Raw genomic sequence first — 11230 nt, 5'->3', positions numbered from 1 at the left:
GCCCAAAGGAAGGCAAGCTCAGGTCAGAGGGAGCCACCAGGCCCTTACTTTAAATATGTCAAAAGAAGAAGGAGAAGGAGAAGGAGAAGGAGAAGGAGAAGGAGAAGGAGAAGGAGAAGGAGAAGGAGAAGGAGAAGGAGAAGGAGAAGGAGAAGGAGAAGGAGAAGGAGAAGGAGAAGGAGAAGGAGAAGGAGAAGGAGAAGGAGAAGGAGAAGGAGAAGGAGAAGGAGAAGGAGAAGGAGAAGGAGAAGGAGAAGGAGAAGGAGAAGAAAAAGCAAACTGTCCCCAGGGAAGAGCCTTGGAGGGAGGGGCAACTGACCTGACTAAATCTACACCGACCACTCTCCAGGAACCTAGGATCTCAATTTCTGTGCCAGATCACCTCATCACAATCCTCCTAGATACCAGGGCCACTTTCTCAGTCCTGAGAGAAATCTGGGTCCCACTTATCAGTCTCCCTCATTCATAGTCCGAGTGCACAGGCAGTCCTCCAGACTCCTCCCTTCACTTGCTCCTTCCACGGCTGGCTTCTCTGTTTCTCATTCTTTCCTCCGCACGCCCTCATGTCCCAGTCTCTTGTTAGAAAGGGATGCTCTCTTCAGAACTGCCATGCACTTTACCTCTGTCTCAGCAGCAGCTCCCAGGACCCAGGATGCCTGCATCCCCACTCCCCCTTCCCAGTTCCTTTCCCTGGCCAGCATTTGCATACTCTCTCACTCTCCAAAATCCCCAAAGCCCTCTTATCTTCTGCACCCTTCTCTAGTCGGTCCCACAGTATGGGATACCACGTCCCCTTCTTGTGCCTGGCATCGTAAGCCTTTTTATATTAAACTCGAAGCCCCTTCTGCCTACATTTCCCAACCTCCAAATCCCCCTAGCCTTAGCCAGCCCCTCCAAGGCCTGAGACCCCCTCATCCAGTCTCTCAGCCAGATGATTTCTACAGCTTGCTTCTTCACCTTACAACATTCCCATAGTGGCAGTAAGAAGACTTGGTGGAAATGGAGAAGAGACCAAGGGAAAGGAGGTCCAGTGACAGGCCCAAATTGGGACCCAGCTCAAGGAGAGGCTCCAAGGCCTGACATGATAACTAATGCTATGGTGTGCTTACAGGGAGGAGCCCAGCATGGTTGCCTCCAAGAGGCCCAACAAGCAGCTGAATGGAGTCAGATGCAGATACTAACACCCAACCAATGGACAGAAGCCCAGGACCCCTGTGGCTGAATTAGGGAAAGGCTTGAAGAAGCTGAGGAGGAGGGCAACCCCATAGGAAGACCAGCACTAACCTGGACCCCCGAGATCTCTCAAACACTGAGCCACCAACCAGGCAGCATACACTAGCTGGTCTGAGGACCTCCGACACATATACAGCAGAGGACAGCCTGGTCTGACCTCAGTGAGAGAAGATGCACTTAACCTTTGAGAGACTCGAAGCCCCAGGGAGTGAGGAGGCCTTGTGGGGTGGGGACATCTTCTTGGAGATGGGGAGGGGATGGTGTGGAAGCAGGAGAGAGGAATAAGATGAGGAACTTTTGGAGGGCAGACTGGGAGGGGTAACGACTGGACTGTAAAAAAGGATTAAAGATATTTTTTTAAATTAATTAATTAATTTAATTTAATTTTTAAAAAGTAAGAAACCCTTGTGGGATCTTCTACCCAGTCCAGGACCTTCACTCCATCAAGGCTGTTCTTGGTTTTCTACACCCTTAAGGCTCTAAGCCTTATAATACCCACCCCATTAACTCAGACACCACCACTCAAACTTTTCAGTCCTGAATCTTATATTTTTTAACCTATAACAATCTGCTGGTCTTTTAATGCAGGAAAATAACCAGAAAAAAAAAACACAAGAGTACTTTAAAATACAACATCTCACATGAAATGTTGCCATTAAAAAAAAAAGCAATTTCTGCTTGAACATTGAACTTTTCAAGCCTCTTGGGTTTACATTCGGGTCACCTAACTAACATGCCCAATTAAAATTAAATACCTCATTCTAATATGGGGGTTCCCCTTTTACCTTTATAAACTGACATTTGCCTGTATCCTTGCTATGCAGAGGCAGTCCTCCCCACTCCCCATCCCCCAAATAGCCCTTCCCTTCTTTACCCCCTTTTCCTTCATACTTTAATCTCCTGTCTTTGTCTCTTCTTCCTTGTCCTTTGTCCCTCAGAGGCAAATACATCTCCTTGGTCCTGAGAACATGGTCTTGGGATGTCTTGAGCTGATACCGGTCCCTTCACATGGTTATTCAAGCAAATGATTGTATCATTCTGCTCTTACCTCATGGTGTTCCTTCTGATTCACCCACTAGGATGTCTCCTTTTCTCTCACAATTCCTCCCATGGCTCTTTGAGTCTCCAATTGCTTTCGCCTGTGGGAAGCCATGGCAAGGCCTTACTGTTGGCAAACACCCACCCTTGGCTCTCCTACCTACTATTCTTCTTTCTGCTTACCTTCCACGATTCACTTGTCAGTTCTCAGAAGGCCTCATAGCAACCCACCTTAGGAACCCTTCCTCCTGATCTCTAGATTTAGACAACATCCTGCTAGATAGATGTTTTTAAAACCCCTGGCAATGGAAAGGATTTGTGAGAATAACTTAGTTAGACCCCACAGCTGCAGCTAGCTTTCTCCACCTGCAAAGCCCTCTTTCCTTTCCTACCCCTCCCCATATCCTGTTTTTAGAGTATATAACCTATGTGAACAATTAAAATTTTGCCAGCTTGATCAGACTTCTTGACTTGCTGTGCCTCCTTATTTTCTCACAAATCTCAGTCCTCCCCACAGGGTCTAAGGGTCCCACTTGATTGTCCAGCTGGCCTGGACATTCGCCCATGGTGAAGCAAGTGCCTGGAGGATGTCATAGCCTGAATAGGCTATGTGTCTTGCATAGGCGTCAAAGCTCTAACATTTGGTTCTCTGCCGATGATTCATGATGATGTGGGTGTTGTGTAGCAATTTTCTTTAAGGGTAGAGCCCTCTATGTTGGAGGGAAATATCTTAGGACATAGGTCTGTAAAGGAAAGAGAAACGGTAATGAGAACAGGACTCTGACACTGAGGTGAAACAACTGGATATTCGGAGGGTGGCATTTCATCTTGCAGGGAGGCTCTGTTAAGACAGGAAGGAAAGAACCCATGATAGCTTCAGGAGGTCCTTAAAACCAACCAGATTGACTAAGTCCCTCTGTCCTAAAGAGTATAAATGGAACAGACTGCTGAGAGTCAATCTCAAACAAGCCCAGGCATCTGGAAGAAGAAGGCAGCCAAATTGCCTAGAGGAAACAAGGGCCAGTTGAGCTATCTGGAAGAGGCTCAAGCCAACTGAGACATCTGGAAAGGACACTCTCCAACCTGTTGAGCTGTTTGCAGGCTGAGCAATGTGCTCAGGTTCCAGCTTTGACTGGTTGCTTGGTGGTGCTTTGTTAATACAGTTGCCTTTGAGTCATTTTTGCCCCTGTAAGGAACCCTTCACCCCATTAAAACCCAGTGGTTCATCAAGTCCGATTTGGTGGTGTCCATACTTTGGTTTGTCATCCATTCCCTATCTGGAATGAGTAACTGTGTGTGTGTGTGTGTGTGTGTGTGTGTGTGTGTGTGTGTGTGTGTGAGAGAGAGAGAGAGAGAGAGACAGAGACAGAGACAGAGACAGAGACAGAGAGACAGAGAGAGACAGAGACAGACAGAGAGAGACAGAGAGACGGAGAGAGAGAGGGAGAGAGAGAGGGGGAGAGGGAGAGACAGAGGGAGAGGGAGAGGGAGTTGAACTTCCCTGGGAGAAGTCTGTTACACAACAGTAGGGAGGCTATGGAGCCTTTAGAAGGTAGAAGATTGAGGAAGTGAGGAAGGGGTGGGGTGATGGTAGAGGCGGTAGGTGGAACTTAACGTTTATAGCTTAATCTATTGTTTCAGCCTGAGCTCTCTGTGCCTCCCGGCCTATCTAGGCAGAACAGGCTGTCTGCAGCAAGTTCCCATTGACAGAACCACAACCACTCTTCCCTCCAACCGACCTGACTGTCGCATCCCCCTTAAACCATAAGCCAAACGATTGTCTCCTCCTTTAAATTGCTTCTGTCAAGGGTGCTGTCACAATGGCATCTACAAGAACTAACACAGTGAGATATATGTTATAAACCCTAGTGGCAAAGCTATTTCTAATGACATAGTTTATAGAAGTCGGGTGGATTCCATGTAAATGCTTTTATATGTGCACCTGTCTATATTTCAGGAAGGTTCTACAGTAGTAGACTTCCACATGACTCTTTTAAATGTCCTTAGAATTTAAATAGAATTACCCTATAATGGGAAGCACAATATCTCTCCTAGATACTGTATGCTAACAAATTAAAGGCCAGCACCAGGAATGGATTACCAGCTTTGGAACTGTTAAAAAGTGAGATCCTATACATCCCATACATCCCAGAGCCTCAACGTTACAGCCTATTATGATTCTTCTTGGTTGCCCTTCAGAACTTTTTCGTAAGACCCTATTGCTGAAGACAGCACATACTTGAGTCATGAAACATTGAGAAATTTAAGCTGGTAAATGACTGCGAAGCTAAGGTTTCCCTTTAAAAGAGCTGTGGCCTCTGTCTGAGTTTGTTTTCTAGTACTGTTTTGATTTCCCAAAACCAATTGGGAGGAGAAAGTTCATTTGCCTTACACATCCTGACCATAGTCCATCACTGAGGGAAGCCAAGACAGGAAGTTAAGCAAACATCATGGAGTGCTGCTTACAGGCTTCCTCCCCACGGCTTACTCAGTCTGTTTCCTTATACAGCTCAGGACCACCTGCCCAGGGATGGCACTGCCCACAGTTAGCTGCCCCTACATCGATCTGTAATCAAGAAAATTCCTCCAACATCTTGCCTACAGGCCAGTCTGATGGAGGCGTTTTCTTAATTGCGATAACCTCTTCCCAGATGACTCTAGCTTCTGGGCCAACCAGCACACCCTGGCTTTGCCTAAATAAATGCCTGGTAGAGGGGAAATTCAACCTCCCCTGTTGAGCGAAAACGTTGTTCTCTGCTTGCTGTGCCTAGAGCATCCACAGCCCATGTCCTGAAATACAGAGCAGCTCCAGAACATTGGATGCTGGACAAACCAATTGGAGTGTTTGCTCTTCCTACACCCCTCCTCCTATCAGGCTGTCTCTCCAATTCTGCCCTCCCAAAACAGCATCAATGTGCTCCGATGACCAGGTAGAATCCACATTCAGGTTCCTAAGATCAAGAGTAGGCTCTACACTAATGTAAACTCCCTTGCCAATTTTTATACATTCAACTAGTGTTTATGAGGCCAGTGAGAATTTATTTCTGATTTGTAACTCAGGGGCCACTCTGCTATTCATCAGATTGTGCCTGAGGAGACCAAGAATACGTTCTCATAAATGAGAAAGATCTTTGTGGAAACCACCCAGGTCACTCTCTTCCGGACTAATATGTCACTTGCTCAAATTCATTAGGCATCCTTTCAAGTTTGGTAACCAGTATGGCTGACCACAGGTATTACCCTGGCTCAAACTGGCATGCCATCCAAAGAGACAGGGACAATTTTGTACGTGCACACAATGCGTTTAGACGAAGTCCACCTTCCTTTCCTTCCAGCTCAATCCAATTCTCTCCATAGTTCCCCATCTACTCCCTCCCAACTTTTTGTTCCCCCATCCTTCATAGGTTGCAATTCGATAAACGATAAGAAGAGACTTAGATCTCTGCACTCAAGAGGATGAAATCTGGCCCTGACTATATACCACGCACACAATGAACTCAAATGGATGAAGGACTTAACACTGAAAGGCCTGATGTTACGGTCCAGGTGAGATACTTACTGACCGCCACACCACATGAAGCTAAATGAGAGTCATTTATTAGCCAGAGATGACGAGCAGGTTAATTCCCTGGAAGAGCTCTCGACACGGAAGCTCTATAAGAAAGTAAACTGAGCAAGCCAGGGAAAGCAAGCCAGTAAGCAGCACCCCTCCATGGCCTCCGAGTCAGCTCCTGCCACCAGGTTCCTGCCCTGTGTGAGTTCCTGTCCTGACTTCCTTTGGTAGTGATATGAAACATGTAATATGAACAGCAATACGAAAATGTAAGCTGAGTAAAACCTTTCTTCCCCCAACTTGCTTCTCGGTCATGACGTTTTGTGCTGAATACAAACCCTGACTAAGACTGTGAGAATGGAGTGAGAGAATTTCAGGTTATTGTTTTTTTTTTTTTTTTTTTTTTTTTCATTTTTCTTTTTCTTTCTGTTCTAGACACAGAGCTATGCACAGGGAATATATGTAAATAAGTATAAGTTAAAAAGTAAAAAAGAAATTGACCTAAAATTGATGTTGCAGGAAAAAAATCCCATTAGTAAGGTTGCCTCAGGCCTCTGCTGCTCAGCTTTTGAAACTAGGTGAAAATACTGCCTTAGGTCTACAGAACAAGCTGCACCTCCTGACCTTTGGCCTAATTAGAGGAAATTCTAAGCGATATTCCCGGAAGCACAAATTTTAGAGGAAGGATTACTAGAGCTGTGCAGGAAATAATCAGATTGAATCCAGTCTTTAGGAATGGGCAAATGATAAATCTAAGAAAAAGTTCATTGAGTCCATTTTCATGGGTCCATGTGTATGTCCCTGTGTGTGCTTATGTTTCCATGTTGTTTGCATGATGTGTCCTTATTTTCATTAAATTCTAAAAAGTCTTTAATTTATTTCTTTCTTTCTTCCTTGACCAAGTCAGCATTGAGTAGAGCGTTGTTCAGTTTCCACGTGTATGTGGGCTTTCCATTGTTTTTGTCATTATTAAAGAACAGCCTTAGTCCATGGTGGTCTGATAGGATACAAGGGATTATTTCAATCTTTTTGTATCTGTTGAGGCCTGTTTTGTGACCAATTATATGGTCTATTTTGGAGAAGGTACCATGAGGTGCTGAGAAAAAGGTATATTCTTTTGTTTTAGGATGAAATGTTCTATAGATATCAGTTAAATCCAATTGGTTCATAACTTCTAGTTTCATTTTGTCTTGGTTTAGTTTTTGTTTCCATGATCTGTCCATTGCTGAGAGTGGGGTGTTGAAATCCCCCACTATTATTGTGTGAGGTGCAATGTATGCTTTGAGCTTTAGTAAAGTTTCTATTGTTTATGTAGGTGCCCTTGCATTTGGGGCATAGATGTTCAGAATTGAGAGTTCATCTTGATACATTTTTTCCTTTGATGAGTATAAAGTGTCCTTCCTTATCTTTTTTGATTACTTTTGATTGAAAATCGATTTTATTTGATATTAGAATCACTACTCCAGCTTGTTTCTTGGGACCATTTGCTTGGAAGATTGTTTTCCATCCTTTTACTCTGAGGTAGTGTCTGTCTTTTTCACAGAGGTGCATTTCCTGTATGCAGCAAAATGCTGGATGGTTTTGTTTAATTCCTTCACCTGTTCAGTTGTGTTTTCTTGCAATTCTTTAAGGGATTTTTGTGTTTCCTCTTTAAGGGCTTCTACCTGTCTACCTGTGTTCTCAAATTCTTTGAGAGTGTTATTTATGCCCTTCTTAAAGTCCTCTATCACAGTCATGAGAAGTGATTTTAATTCTGAATCCTGCTTTTTGGGTGTGATGGGGTGTTCAGGGCTTGCTCTGATGGGAGAACTGGGTTCTGATGATGCCAAGTAACTTTGGATTCTGTTGCTTATGTTCTTGCACTTGCCTTTCGCCATCTGGTTAACTCTATTGCTACCTGCACTCACTGTCCCTGACTGGAGCCTCCCTTTCCAGTTATCTTGCTTGTGTCTGAACTCCTCAGGGTCCAGATGTCTCTGTGATCTTGTAATCTGCGCTCCAGCTGCTCTGGGTACAGTGGCTCCTCTAGGATGTCTCAGGATATGCTGTCTCCACAGTAGCAGACCAGCTAGGTGTCTGCTGCTCTGGGTGCAGTGTCTCCTCTAGGATGTCTCAGGATAAGGTGTCCACTGCTCTGGGTTCAGTTGCTCCTCTAGGATGTCTTGGAATACGGTGTCCACACGGGAGCAGACCAGCTGGGTTTCTGCTCCAGGCACCAGGCCCAGGTGAGGGGCAAAAGGGGTGTGTGCATCTTTCTTTGGCAAGTGTGGCAAATGCTGCTTCCTCCAGCCACCAATGCAGCATCCATTCACTTTGATTTCCATAGCTCTGCTGTGCAACATTCAGAGACTCTTTGCTCTTCAACTCACTGGCTGGACTTCTAGAGTTTTTAAAATCTTCCTGGAAATGCCCACAACTGTGGGACTCTTCCAGTCTGCCACAGCTATAAAGCTGGTTATTGTGTAGACACACTGAAGTCTACTGCTGGACAAAGCTGTTCCTGGCCCCACTGAGTTCATGGCTATCACTGAACATAAGAAATGAAATACGTAGAGCCTATGGGGGTTCCTTTGAGCTCTATTCTGAAATGAGTCTACAGCAGAAAGTCTTTGAAACTTATCTGTGTTTCTGCACTTAGCGCCTTTCAGGGTGTCTGATGTCGTTTTGCTGATTTCTGGGGACCCTTCTGAGGCATTTTTCCAATTGTCCTGGTGTGTCAAGGTGACATAAGACAGCACAATTACTAAGACTTTAGCAACAGTAACCTCCTTGAAATCTCTCTCTCTTTCTCTCTTGGCTAAACTACTGATCTTTCTAGTCTTTCTAATCTCATTGTGAACTGAAAGCAGCCAGTAATTCCTCTGCTTTGTTGTCCTAAAATCTCTGCTAGATCTGTGGCATGGACCTAGATTTGAGAATCTGTCAACCATCATTTAAGAAACATCCTTTTGCAGTGGATATCGATTAACATGGAGATCCACAGCTGGCTAAGAGGTAGAGAATAAGAGACCTGGTAATCTTGAGTCCTAAGAGAGACGTGGATTTCACATCTCCTCCGCCCAAGGCTCAAGGATCATTGCAGAAGAGGAGGTGGAAAGATTACAAGGGCCAAAGGTGAGCATTAGGAAACTGCACTTCCTGGGCCAAGCAGGAGGTTGCAATAGGAATTCACAACAGTAAGATGGTATACACAAAGCCTGCACAAGTTCAAGCCAGTGTGGAGAGGAGAGGTGGGCATGAAATCCCTCCACAGCTAAGGAGCTCTGGGCAATTGATAGTTTCTGGAAGAGAGAGTCGGGTATCTTTAAGGGTGCAGGCTCTGGTAGGCAGAACACCCTCTACCTACATATCTAAGAGTATGTGGGCACCATAAACTGACTTAAAGGTTTGCCGGGAGGTGCAGAGGATAGAGGTAGGCAGGTTGGGAAGGGGGAAGAGATCTAGGAAGAGTCAGGAAGAGGCAAGTATGATCAAAATATATGTACAAAACTATCAAAGAACTAATAAAAATGAAAAAAATAGAGAAAAATATCAATGCATGTCAGATAAACCAGTCCATTGCCTTTAAGCCTGGCCATTTATAAAGTGCCACAGGGAGGATCAAGTCTTCGCCATGACATTCTAAAAGAGCCTTTTCTCTGGTTCCACAAACAATCCGTGTTTCCATCTGAAATGTCGTCAGCGTGACATTCACAGTCCGCGTTGCTATCAGCATTCTGCTCTTCAGACCTGTCACCACAACTGTCCCACTTCGATTTATTTTTTATTTAATTTATTTGTTAAGATTTTTCTCTTTAACTGTGTGTACATGTGTGTATCTCTGTGTATGTTTTCATGCATGTGTGTATGTGTGTCTATCTCTGTGTGATTATGTGCAAGTGTGTGTGCATACATGTGTGCGTATGTGTATGCATATGCATATGCATGTGTGTATATATGTGTGTGTGTATATCTCTGTGTGATTACACGCAAGTGTGTGTATGTGTGTGTGTCTGTGTATGTATGTGCATGTATGTATATATATGTGTGTGTGTGTCTGCGTATGTTTGTGTATGTATACATCTCTGTGTGATTGTGTGCAAGTGTGTGTGCCTGTGTATGTGTATGCATGCGTGTATATGTTGAGGGAGATATTTAAAACAGTGGCTCGAAATCTGGCTTGTTCTTAATCAGCCACCATGTTTCTGACTAGGATAGGCCTGAGGTGGCATGCTGCTCAGGTGGCCAGAGACACCGGCCCTGCCACCCACAAGACGCCAGCATGGGAGATGGCTCTGCCAATCTTCCACACTGTATCTACAAGGCTGGGCTAGGCCCAGACCATCCCACCATCCACACAGTACCCGGTAAAAACGAGACTCTAATGCTTAGATTATCCGAAGGCTTTATAAGTTTGATGATGCTCAATAAACAAGATGACCACAAAATTAGAAGTGTTAACCAATTAACTAACCTAGATATAAGTTGTTACCCAGGACTGCTGTCTGTACATGCGTGGACATCCATGGCTCCTACATCTCTGCCCCTTAGCTCCTCCTCCTCCTCTTCCTCTCCTTACTCCTCCTATCTCAACTCCTCCCAACTTGCGGGGAAAATATGCTGCTACATGTATATATGTGTGTGAGTTTATTTTCCTTTTTTTAAAATGTGAAATCCAGTCAACCAAAGGCAACTACATTAGTCAGACTTTGAATCACTAGGACACGATCATTTACATAATTAGGTCGAAGGAGGAAATTTTTAGTCTTTTCCTTTTTTTCTTAACTCATTGTTTCAGAGGGCTTAGTCTATCCCGATGAGGAGGGTGTGGTCAAGAAGTACAGAAAGAGATACAGAAAACCAGGGCAAGGTTTCCCTTACCAGTGACCTTCCTCCTACCAGTCCCCACATTCCACTGTTTTACTATCTCCCCATAGTCCTTAAGTTTTGAATCCATAAATGGATGATACTATTTATTAAGTCAGATCGGCATGATTTGGTAAGAATGCCCTCACAGCTATACTATGCAGTATGCTTTACTAGTCTGTTAGGTATTTAATTTTTTAAGTTTTTAGTGTTGGGGGTGGTGGTGGTGGTGGGTTTTGCCCATATATATTTCTATGCACTGTGGGTGTGCCTGGTGCCTGCAGAGGCCAGAAAAGAGTAACAGATACCCTGGAACTGGAGTTACTTATGTTTGTGAGCGGACATGTGGTTGCTGGGAATTGAACCTAGGTCCTGTGGAAGAGCAGTCAGGGCTCACCACTGAGCCATCTCTCCAGCCCCCTCTTGTTTATTGATTCAACGGAATGACAACCAAGGTTAACCATCCCAGGAATATCAGAAGATGAAATGCCAGAAAATGATAAGACACACTCAGAAACTGAGTTGGCTTTCATTTGCATTATCCTGTTGGGCCATACTTTA

Source organism: Arvicanthis niloticus, chromosome 26 (genome assembly GCF_011762505.2).
Source record: "Arvicanthis niloticus isolate mArvNil1 chromosome 26, mArvNil1.pat.X, whole genome shotgun sequence".
Lineage (NCBI taxonomy): Eukaryota > Metazoa > Chordata > Mammalia > Rodentia > Muridae > Arvicanthis > Arvicanthis niloticus.
The sequence above is the reverse complement of the archived record's forward strand: the minus strand, read 5'-3'. Positions refer to the sequence as shown.